Genomic DNA, 13,616 nt, shown 5'->3' with positions numbered 1-13,616 from the left:
AGCTGACGCTGCTGTCTTCTGAGCATGGAGCCCTGTGGCTGTACTTGACATATTCACAAGCAAGAAGAATGTTACCTCCTGTATATCCTCTCCAGGCTGTAGGTGTAGGTCTCTTTACAGATGGTTTGATGGTAATGGAAGAAAATACATCACAGCACTTAATAAAGGCAGATAACTTTGAAACAAACTTTTAGATATATCTGTTCTTAAAAGTCTGTATTTATGATTATGACTATTCTAGGAACCTCATAAATAGAATCATACAATGTTTGTCACATTGTCCTCTCTTATTTCATTTGGCATAATATTTTCAAAGTTAATTCATGTTGTAGCTATTGACTTCTAGTTCCATTTCTTGTGGTTGAAGAAAGTACTTCCCTAATAGAAATGAAAACACTTTTGCAAGGCTTTTTTAAAGAATGCTTGTGGATTTAGTCATAATAGGTAACAACTGAAAACATTGGTATGGCTGGGTCAAGTTGGACTACATAATCATAAAGACAGAGAGTATAACAGACGTTACCCGGAAATTAGGGGAGGAAAGACAGGAGTTATTGTTTAATGGGTATCAAGTTTTTATTTGCGATGATGAAAAACTTCTGGAAATGGACAGAGATGGATGGTTGCAAAATATTGCGAATGTACTTGATGCCACTGAATTGTATATTTAAAAATGGTTGAAATGTAAATTTTATACTATGTATATTTTACCACCAATAAAGAAAAAAACCTTAAAAAAAAAAAGTTTGTAAGCCATCGCCTCTACAGGGCATTTCTCTCTCCCGCTTTCTCTAAAGTTCCTGCTTGTTATGTTGTTCCACCCAGTCTAAGTGGGAGCTCTCTTCCACTCTTACTGTGTTGCTCATGGAAAATCCACACTCTTCTTGCTTTATTATTTAGGGCAAGTCTGTTCTTCTCCTTTTCTCAGTTTTCTTAGCCACTTATCCAAACCCTAGTGACCCATCCACATGTTTTCATATTTAAAAAAAATATATACTATTGCAGGAGAAAACTCTTTGGGTCTCTTTAAGAGTTAGAAGTGGCTGTATTTGGTTGTGATTATAAACAAATTCTTTCCCACCTTCCCCTTAATGGATTTATCACACTGGCACATAGGTACTCTATATTTGTGAACCTAAAACTGAAAGCCAATGTGACTGAAGAGTTCCAGAAGGCAGGAGCTTAACAAGAATTCGAATAGCAGTTAAGCTAAGCAGACCGAGAGACAGGGCTTTAAGCACAGGGTGTGAACAGAGCAGTGGAGCTGAACTGCTTCCTGGCGCAGAAACAGGCTAAGCATAGGCTTTTAAAAAAAAAAAAAAAACAGTATTGTTGTAGACATATATGGATTCTTTTTTGTCTTTCCTTCCGCTTTTTTTCTCCCTGAACATTTTTCTTATTAATTTATTTTTAAACAAGTAATTTGACAAACAGTGGTTAAGTTAATCATGAATCACAGTCCCATAGGTCTATAATAAAAGCAAGTCTCAGTTTCTTCATAGCATATTCTTATATGAAACTTTTAAGAAAGTATTTCTTACACTATATTCCCAAGAATGGAAAATATTGTTCTATTCACCACATTTTTATATAAACAGTGGATGTTTTCTTTTTTTCTTTCCTTCCTTTATTTCTTTCTCTCTTATTCTTTTTGTTTTTACAAATGCAATAGATAAAAAGTAGCATTTCTTTTCATTTGAGTTTCTCTGATAATTTTGACCTAATCACCTTTCTCTCTCTATGTTTACTAATTGTATTTCCTCTTTTGTGAATTGATTGTACCTATCTTATTTGTATTTCTTTCCATTTTCCATATTAATGATGAAAAGCATTGCAAAAGTATAGCTTAATTTCAAATATATTTATACTTTTTCTACTTAATAAACATTTAGAATTTTAGTAAATCAAAATTATTAGTAAATATTTAGAATTTTGTTCTTAAATAAATATTAGGTAATCATGGCAGACACTGCTGGTTCTCTGTCGGAATCCTCTGGGAACTCTCTTAGCATTTCTGTGGGATCCTCTTCTGGCTTCTATGTGCTTTCTTTGTCATTCATTGCCACTCTCCTTGGAAACCACCCTCAGGCAGTCAGAGCCTTCTTGGCTGGACATGCAGAAAACCTGAATTATCCAGGAGTTTACATTCCTACCAGAGGTGCCCTCATACTTAACTGACCAGAGTGAAACTAAGAAAGCTCAGCTCCCCTTGTTTAGGGTTGGAACAAATTCTAGACCAGTGTTACACTCCCATTTCCCCTACCAGTTTGACTAAATCCTTTTTCTGTGTGTGATACAGCCTTGCTAGGATCTTCCCTTTTTTCTCCCAGCCTCTTTCTCTCCCTAACTAGTTGTCTGTTGGTGTGCACTCAAATATTCTAGGTTATCTGACCCTATGATAGTAATGGTTTAGTATGAAGAAACAAGAAAAATAATGTGTTGGAAAAGGGAACATTGTGGAAAAAGGGAAGAATTAAAGCTTCAAAGAACTTTTACATTTTCAAGATATGAAAGCTAATGTGGACTGAGAGAACACATGAGGATTTTTTAAATTATTATACTTTAAGTTCTAGGGTACATGTGCACAACCTGCAGGTTTGTTACATATGTATACATGTGCCGTGTTGGTTTGCTGCACCCATTAATTCATCTTTTACATTATGTATTTCTCCTAATGCTATCCCTTCCCCATTCCCCCACCCCATGACAGGCCCTGGTGTGTGATGTTCCCCGAGCAAACTATCGCCAAGGACAGAAAACCAAACACTGCATGTTCTCGCTCATAGATGGGAATTGAACAATGAGAATACTTGGACACAGGGCACATGAGGATTTTCTCAAAGATCACACAACCTGGACTAGTACTAACATATTTATTTGCCACTTGCAGGGAATCAGCTTAACACATGATTCTGGAGCCATACTGCTTTGATGGAAGACCCTGGCTCAACTACCTGTAGCTTCATGATGATTTATTAAAATCTCTCTGTTTCAACCACCTTGACTGTAAGGTGGAGGTAATTATAATTTTTATTTTACATGGTTAATGTCAATATTAATGAAATAATAATACTAAGGGATTCAAAGAGTTACTAACATGTTGTAATCATTACTGGAGAAAAGCTACCTAATTTAATATTCTTTATATGATATGAAATGGAGCTAATTAGTTGATACTTTTTTGCTATTTTGATGTCACAAACAATTCCATTTACTGGTTTTTGAAATTTACATTTTTTAAAGTATGTATTATAACTTCCTTTTATTTTCAGAAAAAACTTTATATTTCCAAAACGGAAGTTGATGGTTTAATTAGAATTATCTGCATATTATGCAACCCGGTGTAGTTATCTTTTCCCCACTACTCAGCTATGAATAATAAAAAGATATAAAGAGCATTAAGGACCAAAATATAGAAGGTGAGTGATGCCTCCCATGACAGATCATAAGACAGACTTACAGATTTAGGTCAACATAGATAATGTTAAGTGCAGGTCAGATAGGCCACCAGAGCCCAAGGAGTGGATGAGGTGGTTCTATGAGTTCCTATTGGAAAATGAAAGAAAAGGTAGAATGATCTGACAACCAGATAATTATTTGTATGAGAGATGAGGGACACAATTGGCTTTCTACATTTGTGAAGATATCTATGAAGCCAAGCTTGATCAATTCATAATGAGATTCAATGGATGCAACCCATATGCAAATTGAATATCTGACCATACAGCATCAATTACAAAAAATAAAAATAAAAAAGCATAGTTATAGGAACTAAGAAGTGGAAATAAGTACATTTTTCTCAGATACCCTATAAAGCCAAATTGAGGTTCCTTTAACATTCAAAATCTGATTAAAACTCCCAATAATAAGCCTGTTAAGAGTACCTGATTGCCAGATCCCCATTGTGTGAAACTGCAGCAACTAAATGCTAAGCATAAATTTTAACTCAGCCAGAAACAACACCAAAATGCCATTTTAAATGCTCAAGAAAGCCTAGTTCAAATAAATTCCCAAATAACAAATGTGCAGGGAATTACAAGCTGTGTTGCATCATATAATTTTCCCTGTTTCTTCCCTGTCCTTCTCCCTATTGTTTTTTTGTGTGTTTGTTTTGTTTTCATGTTAAAGATTTGGCTTATAAAGAAGACTTAAAGATGGAACAAAATTTTACCAGAAGGCTTTACTACCAAATAAAAAAATGCCATTGAAGATTTTCATGCTAGCTGAAAAAAAGGTCTTTCTCACAAATACACAATTACAATGCTGCCACATTTTAAGGGAAAAATGCTTTCCTGCCTTCCTATTAATTAAAAATCACATAATGTAAGAATAAATGAGGTAAAGATCATAGGTAGATTTCTTTAGCAACGAAAACGGCCCTGCCATGTTGCAGTGGGATAAATACAACTTACAGTTCACTCAATTTTTCAGGTTTGTAATTGTACAATTCTTAGTGAATTGTTAATTTTATTAGATTCACATTACTTCACATTTTGTGCATAAATTAAGATTTTATTACCATTTTATATAGTGTTATTTCAAATGTGCATAAAGTGTATTCATGCTTTGTTAGGTAAATGTAGTAAGCATTAACCACAGAAGGCAGCTCTTAGGGAGGGAGTCAAGGTCTTCTCCCTGTCCTTGCTCCCTCTTCTCCTGCCACATCAGAGAAGATTTTTATATTTCAAGGACAAATTGGGTTCCAAGGGCAATAAGCTAGATATCAAGGATAAGGGGAAGAAAGACATTAAATATGACTACTAGAATTCTGATTTGATGTACTGAATATATGATGGTGCCATCTCTGAGAATACAGGTTCTGGATGGTGATGAGTTTATGAATTTGGTTTGGGGAAGATTGAGTGGGAAAGGCCCATTGGATACACATGTTTGTGGCTCACAGAAAAAACAAATGCCTATATAAACAAAAAGTGCCAAATTAATGTTTTGCTTATGTTTATTTACATTTGGTATTATTGTTACCCTTTAAAATAGGTCCGTTGAAAGATAAAGGAATAAAAACTCTAAATATGCCTACTTTATCTCTACAAATATCCAAGTTCCAGGTGAAAATTTCAATGTAAATCAAATATGACTTAACATGATAGGAAACAAACAGACTTCAATGGGACACAACTTGCCTTCAAATTCTTAGGGATTTAGAGGTCTCAGGAGACAGACTATCTCCTGAGTGAAGACTACGTATGATATATGCAATTCATCCACAAGCATTGTATTCATGTAGCACTATAGAAAAATCTGAAGTATACAGCAAATTCTTATTAAAAATACCCTTGAGCCATATGGAAAACAAAGATTTTCCTCTGATCAAAAATGTGATTTTTATAGTTTAAATTGGATTCTGCCTATAGAAGTTTTGAAGACTGCATTATACTTTGTAGTCATATGTTTTTGAAAACTGAAATTATAGTTAAATTATTTTATTTCTTTTTTTGGAGACAGAGTCTCACTCTGTCACCCAGGCTGGAGTGCAGTGGCACGATCTTGGCTCACTACAACCTCCGCCTCCCAGGTTCAAGCAATTATCCTGCCTCGGCCTCCTGAGTAGCAGGACTACAGGTGCATGCCATTACGGCTGGCTATAAATTATTTTATTTCTAAACATTACTTTACCAAAAGAGTAAGTTACACTGTGTCAAAAATTTTCAATTTTTATATAACAGCCATTATGATATTTAATGTTTTCCTGGAGGATACCTATTTAAATCAGTTACATCCTAGCTTAATCTTCTGTGTGTGTGTGTGTGTGTGTGTGTGTGTGTTTTATTTACAGTCCACACTAAAATCAAACCACTTCATTTCTCATTGATGTGTGATGGCTATTCAGCCCGTCTTACCTCTGGTTCCTTTTCTAACACTAACTGTTTTCTCTCCCAAGTGATTTAGAAGCATAAACCTAGAAATCTAGACTCAGATTATGACCATTTGCAAGCCTAGTAACTTTGATAGTGGGACCCAGTGCACTAAATCAAAGCACAGAAGTGCAAGTTTTTGCCTGACTGGACAGAGAGTTTATAAATGCTACATAATCACAGTGCCAAAAGACAAATGATTCAGTGTAAGCCAAATGTTATGTTTTGGTTTGTCTTGAATATAAATGCATGTCTGGGAGAGCCAGAATGGTCTGTTGGAAATAACTTCAAACAAAGAAGTGAGCTTGAATCCCAGCTCTGTGTCACATTAAGTGTGAAGTCATGGATAAAGCAATAGCGTGTCTGTAAACTTAGGATTCTCATCTGTACAAGAGAATAATAATGCTTTTTCCATATGATCGTTGAGAAGAGCAACTATCATAATGCCTGTAGATAGCACATATGCCCTTTGGCATGTAGTATGAAGATAAAATGTCATTAAAATAATAGTTTCAGAAAAGAAAATATTTGACAATTATGGGTAAGTTAACCTTTAGGCAGGGGCAGAAATAAAGTCACAATAACCATTACAAAGTGAGCCGCTACTAATTCTCATGGAACTGTAGGTCACAGCTCCTTTTAAATTCTTCCAGAGATATGTGTCACATCCATTTAGACCTGTGTCATCTTCAATAAAATGGGCCTGCAGAGCCAGGCATTGAAACCCTGTCTCTTTCAGATGAAGGCCCAGAAGACATCAAAGTGGCTCCCTCTATAGGGCAACTCAATTCTGTGAGGATTCTTGACATTCATCCATGGAGCATTTGTATGGAAAGAATAAAGGAGCTGTTCACCTTGAAGTTCTTAGTCTGGCTCCTTCCCCCTAAAATGGTCCACTGTCTTTGGAAGAAATTTGTGTATCTTGATTCTCTCATCCTTTCAGTTCACTGTAGGGCACTCAGTCCCTTTTGTAAATGGACAGCAGCCAGTCTCTGCTTCAATGTCCAATGCCCATTTATACATATATAAAATGGTTAATTATAACATCACTTTAATGACTTGATTATAAGGACTTTCCTATGAATTCTCCCTGCAACATAAGCATTTTCTCTCCTGAGGCATTAACAGCCATTCTTTATGAGATGTAACCAATATTTCTACACTTTGCTTTTTGCAGTGGGAGAGGAAGGCTGAGTTGTGATTTGTTGGGTCTACAGTCTAAGAATAACTATTTTTTAGTTTCCTCTCTTCCTGCTATATACATCAACAGTAAATTTCTCTAGAATTTGCTACTATATTTTTGCCTGGAATTCATTATACTTTCTTCTTTTCCTTGACTATTAATAATGTACAAGTAAATCTTGTATTCAGTTGTGGACAAGGTTCCCATAGTCTTTATTTCTGATTTTTACCCCACTGTATTGTACATGCTGACTTAAGCCACTGAACCAAACAATCCCACAGTGTACAACAAGCTGGAGTTATAAACAAGCAAGACAGAGTTCCATGGAATCTCGGCTCACTGCAACTTCCACCTCCCTGGTTCAAGCGACTCTCCTGCCTCAGCCTCCAGAGTTGCTGGGATTACAGGTGCCCACCAACATGCCTGGCTAATTTTTGTATTTCTCATAGAGACAGGGTTTCACCATGTTGGCCAAGCTAGTCTTGAACTCCTGACCTCAGGTGATCCACCTGCCTTGGCCTCCCAAAGTGCTAGGATTACAGGCGTGAGCCATCACGCCAGGCCTTGTGTTTGCTTCTATTCAAATCTACTCATCCTGGACCTTTGATTTTCTCTTCTTACATATTCAATCCCACTTTTGTAATTGGAGTTGTTCCTTGCTAATTTTTTTTTCTGGCTTGACTTTGCTTCACTCATGGGATTCTTTTTAAGTATCTCTGCTCCCCCATTCTTTATTTTTTCCCCACATTCATTCAATAGCATTTATTCAACAATTACCTTGCTTTTCCTTTTGCCAATCTTGATGCTTGGCAACACAATGGAAATACAATAAAGAAGACAGGCACATTCTCATACTCTAGAGGATCATACTGATATTAATCCAATAGTCACACATATCAGTGTAGAATTCTATAAAGACTTCTATAAAATAAAGAGAAATAATGCTAGGAGAATATTTAAGAGGTAAGCCTGACTTTGTCTGGGGGTATAAGAAAGTCTCTTCTAAGAAAGTAACTTTCAGGCTGAGATGGCAGACATTATCCATTTAAAGGGGGAGAAAGCATCCCAGGTGGATCATCCTGCCTTTTTCTACTTAGCTCTTTAAACAACCTCACCTGGCAGAGTGTCAGCTCCCTGGTATTTAAATCCCCATCTCTCCTAGCTGGACATGCTAGGACATCATCGAATTCTTGCTTCTTTACCCTTGTTTAGTAGTCTTATTTAACCCCTTTGTTTATTGTATCTTGTCCTATTTTAATTTTTAGAAGTAGGCAGGGAATCTATAAGGAAACACTTACTTTATATTTCAAATACTTGAGCCACAAACACCCATCCAATTCCGATATAACTGCCTCAAACTCTACCAATCAACATGTAAACACAGACAGATCTATAACTTAGAGGATGAAAAGGTAAGAGAATGGAATGTTCATAATAACACCTGCTCCTCCCTGCTGAGTTCAAAGGGCTGTTATTCTTTTGAATAAAACAACTTGCAGTCAAGTCTTTCCCTTCAGGCTAGGAGGGAGAAAAACACAGTGTTTCTTATAACAAAATCTCATGACAAGGAAGCAATGAAAAGCCCACAGAATTTATTATCCTTTGGTAATGCATGTGTATATAGTTTATACATGAAACTAAACATTACTAATTGGGAGTAATTGAGGAAAACTCCATTTCACTTGAATTTCAAAACTTTTAAATAATGGAAGAATTCCAAATAAATTCAATTTTACTATTTCAGATACATTCAGTGACACAAACTACTGCTAAATCTCTGCCAAACTGATTTCCTGCCAGATTTAATAACTAAAGCATTCCCTTCCCTTATATTTGAATGTTTCTTTGAAATGTCCAGGGAGATAATACAGCGTGTTTTCCTCAAAAGTCTGGAAAGCAAATAGGCAAACAGGACGCAAGCACATGAACGGGTACAAAAGCCTGAGAAAGAAGCTGCTGCCAGTGAGGAGCAGAGGCAGTTCTGTGGTGAGTCCAGGAAGAGACCTAAACTGCCTGGAGCCTTGAGCTTGTGGCGTGAGGCACAGTGCTTGCACATAAAGGCTTCACATCAGTCACAACTTCGTGATGAGAGAACACCTTGGGAAGTTTTAGGAGAAAGTCAGGAAGAACCTCAGAACCTTCTAAGATTCAAAAATGCTAATTTTACAGATGAGAAAAGTTTGGGGATGAGCCTTAGAAATGAAAAAGAGTAAAGAGGGGGGAAGAAAAAATTTCAAGTAGATAAAAGAACTGAAGTATAAATCAATAAACAAAACAAATGATGGGAATTATTCGATCTTTGAAGGAACAGGTCTTATTGGACAGATGTATTTGAAACACCTGTTATATTTAAACACCTTGACTTTGAGGGCTTCCTGTGCCTTTTTTTCATCTTTGTAATCTAACATGAACTATTGCAGTGAACTAAATGAGATAAGCCACCATTAACTCTATGTTAAATTGGATAGATTGAAAAGGTGTGTTGCGGTCACACTGGAAAACTCTGATACCTGCCTTAGATTTTCAGCATTGCCGGACCATTGGGCTCTGTTTTCACTGTGGCATCAGCTACCATCATATTCTGCAAATGGCTCATATTGACTGTGCCTAGACTGGTACAACCTGGCCTTTGAGGATGGCAACTAAGAATACTCATTTATTCAGAAAGTAATTGGACATCCACCATGTGGGATTTTAACTAATTGCTGGGATAAAACCAGTCAAAATAATAATTAAAATAATTCCAATATTTAACTTGTATCTGTCAGAAAATCTTAATTATATTAAAATAAACTCAACAACACTCCTCTCTTTTCCTTCCATCACAACCTCCTCTCACCTCAGGCTAATGAGAGCCCCTCACTCAAAGCTCTGCCCATCCCTGCAGCCCATCCATCACTGCATCATCACTGCTCTTTATCCCTACCTCTCCCGACCCTCTCAGCTCTGTACTACATAGATCGACTTAGTTTTCTTATCTTTCACTTTTTTCCCTTTTCTCAAGCCCCACCTTCCTCTGCTCAGTTTTAAAGATATCTCAAAATTCTAAAATCCATTTTTGCAGGAAGCTATAGACCTTAAAGAGTGGGGAAGGCAAAATCAAGCTAGCAAAAACAAAAAACAAAAACCAAAAAACATTGTCTTGAGAGACTGGGAAGAGTGTGGAGAAGCCAGAGCATTATAATTCCCTCCCTCCCTCCTTCCCTTCCTTCTTTCTATCTGTATATGTTTTACCATATCATAATCTTCTCCCGGTCAGTCTTTGCTTTGTCACTCTGTCTCTCTCTCTCTCTCTCTCTCACACACACACACACACACACACACTTTAAAATACAATGTGGCTCCTAGAAGTTACAATTATTTCTAATGATAGCACACCTCCTTAGAGGAATGTAAATATTCTTAGGTGCCCTTGAAGATATTATCAGATGTAGCCTGTTTATGATCTTCTAAGTATCTTTTCTCACAACTGGAAATTGGTGGATGAATGGCTTCCTGCAGAAGAAACACATCATCAGCAACCCCACTAAGAATCTCTGTGCATTCACTTGCTAAAGGGTATGTGCTTACCAGATGACAACCCTCCCAGTTTCCAGCTGCCACTAGATGTCCCTCCTAGCCAATATTGAAATGCAACCACACTTCCCATCCTTCCTGGGGTCTCTGATGTGTAAACAGATAGATACTCTGGGGTGCCTGCCCACACCCACCGCGGTGTTAGCAAATTAGAGGGGCCTATTTCCAATCTGGGAATGATCCTGTCTCTGGACATCTGTGTGTCTCTGATGGAGATTAAGGAACCAGTTTACTCACAGTGAATCAGACATGGCTTCTTGGTGGTGTTTCAGAAACACATTTTAGCTGTCTTATCCCAGCCATCCTATCTCCTCACAGGGCTTCCGGTCTGAACTTCATTAGTCATCCCTACTTTCAAGTCACCGTATCTTTCTTTGTCCTCTGTCTGGCTTGTTTTAATCAATGGGAAAACTGAGGGGCTCTGCAGAGTAATAATGTCATCCAACGTAGTTAATTGAATGCTGTAATAGACACCTGACGGTGACCCCTAATGAGTCACAGCATTGTATAATCCTCCTGCTTTGTATGCTGTGGAAACTGTGATTTACTTCTAGTAATACACTATGGCAAAAGAGATGGGATGTCATTTCAATAATTATATTATTTGGTAAAGATGAAAGGATTTTTCAAGGCAATTCAAATTCCTAATCCACTGACTTCGAGGTAATTAAAAGGGAGATTATCCTAGGTGGGCCTGACTTAATCAGATGAGGTCTTTTAAAGAGGATCCAGACCTTCCAAGAAGTTAAAGGCTCTAAGGAACATAAACTCTCATTCTCATTCTCTCACCTCTCTCTCTCCTTACCTCCCTTCCTCTCACCATCCCTCTGAAATCTGCCAACAACCTGAGCAAGCTTAGACGTGGATCCTTCCATGGTGAAACCTCCAAATGAGAACACACTCTGGCCAACACCTTGACCTGAACCTTGTAAATTTCTGAGCTCAGGGAAGTTAATCTGTGCACAGACTCACGATCCACAGAAATTGTGAGATAAGAAATGAGGGCTGTTATAAGCCACTAAATTTCTGATAATTCGTTATGTAAAAAATAATATAATTATTGATATTAAATGCACCCAAATCTACTCAATTAACTGCTTATGAGTAACTAGGAGTCTTTCTTCTGCACCCCATCAAATCATTATGTGCTCCCAGTATTTTTCTAGTCTAAGTACAAAAATCGAGCATGCTTACCCTCATTGCTCTGATACAGATTTATTTTTTAATTTTGGTGTAAGAACCCCATCACTATCATACATTCATTTCAGTTTACTTCAAAGAAATATTGGCTATATGGTCCCTTAAATGTTTTGTAAATAATCATGCCATTCCTTTATCTCTAACCCTCTTTATCATTGTCTTATGGATTAGACAACTTTTTGGGGTTTTTGGAAGTAACTTAATACCTGCAATAAAACTATTGTTGTTTTTTTTTTTCATAACTTTGTATGTAGGCTATCTCAGTCATTCTCCAGGTTGTAAGTGGGGCTCAGCTGTTCTTCTTCTGGGACCACCTACTTGGCTGTGCTCATCTCAGCAGGGCTGTAGGAGATCCAGAAGACACATGGATGTCCCTCAACATCTCCACTCAGAGCTGACACAAGGTACCTGTTGTCCACATTCCATTTCTCAGAGCAAGTACCTGACCAAATCCAAAGTAAGCAGATAGAAATTTTTTCCATTCCACAGATGTGCGGATGGGGAGGAATACATTTGTTAATCATACAATTCAGTATATTCTTGTGCTACCGGGTTGTGTTTCAACTCTTGGCCTAGTTTCTATCATTGAAGTCTTAACTTTAAGTGTACAGGTAACCAGTACCATCATCGTTCCAGAGTCTGTCTGATGGATCATGCAATCTTGATCATGGAAGCAAAAACAAATTTCTTAAACAATTCAAGTAGGACATAACTTCTCTCAATATTCATGCCATATCAATTGGTATCTGTGGCAGTCAGGAGAAAAATAAAACAAAACAAATCACAAGCTCCAAATTGGTATGTCATGATGGATAGGTACTTTGCTGAGTTTTGCTCAAGCTAGAGATCATGCATAGGTTTGTGTTTCTTGTGAAAAATTTGATAATTGAATAGAGTCTTCTTTCAAATGATGAAAAACTTACTGGGATATCATCCTCTCAAAAACTCTTCAGTGTTCCTGTATAATTCCTGATTTGATGGACTCTTCCTCATCAGTTCCATTGTTCCGACAGCTTGGCAGTAAGGATGAAAATACACTTTTGACTCACATTTTTAGTGATGACTTTCATTCTGACTGAGTATGGCTGGGTGCTGGAGCTGAAATGCAAAATCCTGGATGGTAGCCCTCTAACATATTACCCCAAAAAACCAAAAGGATGACTCAACCCCGGAATGATGTTATTTTGAAGAAACACAGTTTGCCAGCCAAGTGCATTTTAAGAAACATCCAATTATTTACTTTTGCTTCTCAAAGAACATCAGAGGAATTTCCTATATTAACTTTGGTCAGAGAAACTTTTCTGAAACCATCTTCCCGTCTATCTTCTGAACAACCCTCAGATGGTTTTGTTCAATTCACTTCAACCCACAGTATATAAGCCAGCACTACATTCTCATGTCTTATGGCCACTTCTCTGATGCAGATTTCTCTTCTCTTGCAGGAAATAGCATCCTTGTCCTTCCTGCAAGAATGGAGGGGAAGAAATTGGGAGCAAATCAGGCTGCAGGTAGGTAAGTCTTTTAGCTGATTTGGGGGGTGGGGCAGGAATCTGCAAACACACTTATATTCACAATTTTTAGTCCTCAGCACAGAGTCTTATTAAGGCTTAATTGGCCATTTCTCAAAGTCGCAGAAAGCAAATTTTGGAAGAGTATTTAAAATCATCCAGTTATATCCTCATTGTTTATCTAAATTGCTCTTCTGCATAACAGATAAGAAAACTGATGCTTAAATACCACCAATGACACAGGACTAGATGTGAAGACATCTGGAGTCAGACTGT

General features: G+C 37.2%; 1 long non-coding RNA gene across 2 annotated transcripts in view; it reads right to left on the bottom strand.

Moving 5' to 3' along the window:
• LOC131382952 (uncharacterized) overlaps nt 1-13,616 on the bottom strand; it is a 51,460-nt gene that overhangs the window by 15,669 nt on the left and 22,175 nt on the right. Inside the window, exons 1-3 of one of the 2 annotated variants that reach the window (XR_009212581.1) lie at nt 12,151-12,269; nt 10,870-11,053; nt 10,435-10,551 (exon numbers count right to left, since the gene is read on the bottom strand). This is a non-coding gene — a long non-coding RNA (uncharacterized LOC131382952). Of the gene's footprint in view, nt 1-10,434; nt 10,552-10,869; nt 11,054-12,150; nt 12,270-13,616 lie in introns of those variants that run through there. The other variant, XR_009212582.1, reaches the window with a different exon arrangement.

Source organism: Hylobates moloch, unplaced genomic scaffold (genome assembly GCF_009828535.3).
Source record: "Hylobates moloch isolate HMO894 unplaced genomic scaffold, HMol_V3 SCAFFOLD_3, whole genome shotgun sequence".
Taxonomy (NCBI): domain Eukaryota; kingdom Metazoa; phylum Chordata; class Mammalia; order Primates; family Hylobatidae; genus Hylobates; species Hylobates moloch.
Note: the sequence above shows the minus strand (reverse complement) of the source record. Positions and strands in the feature narration are given on the sequence as shown.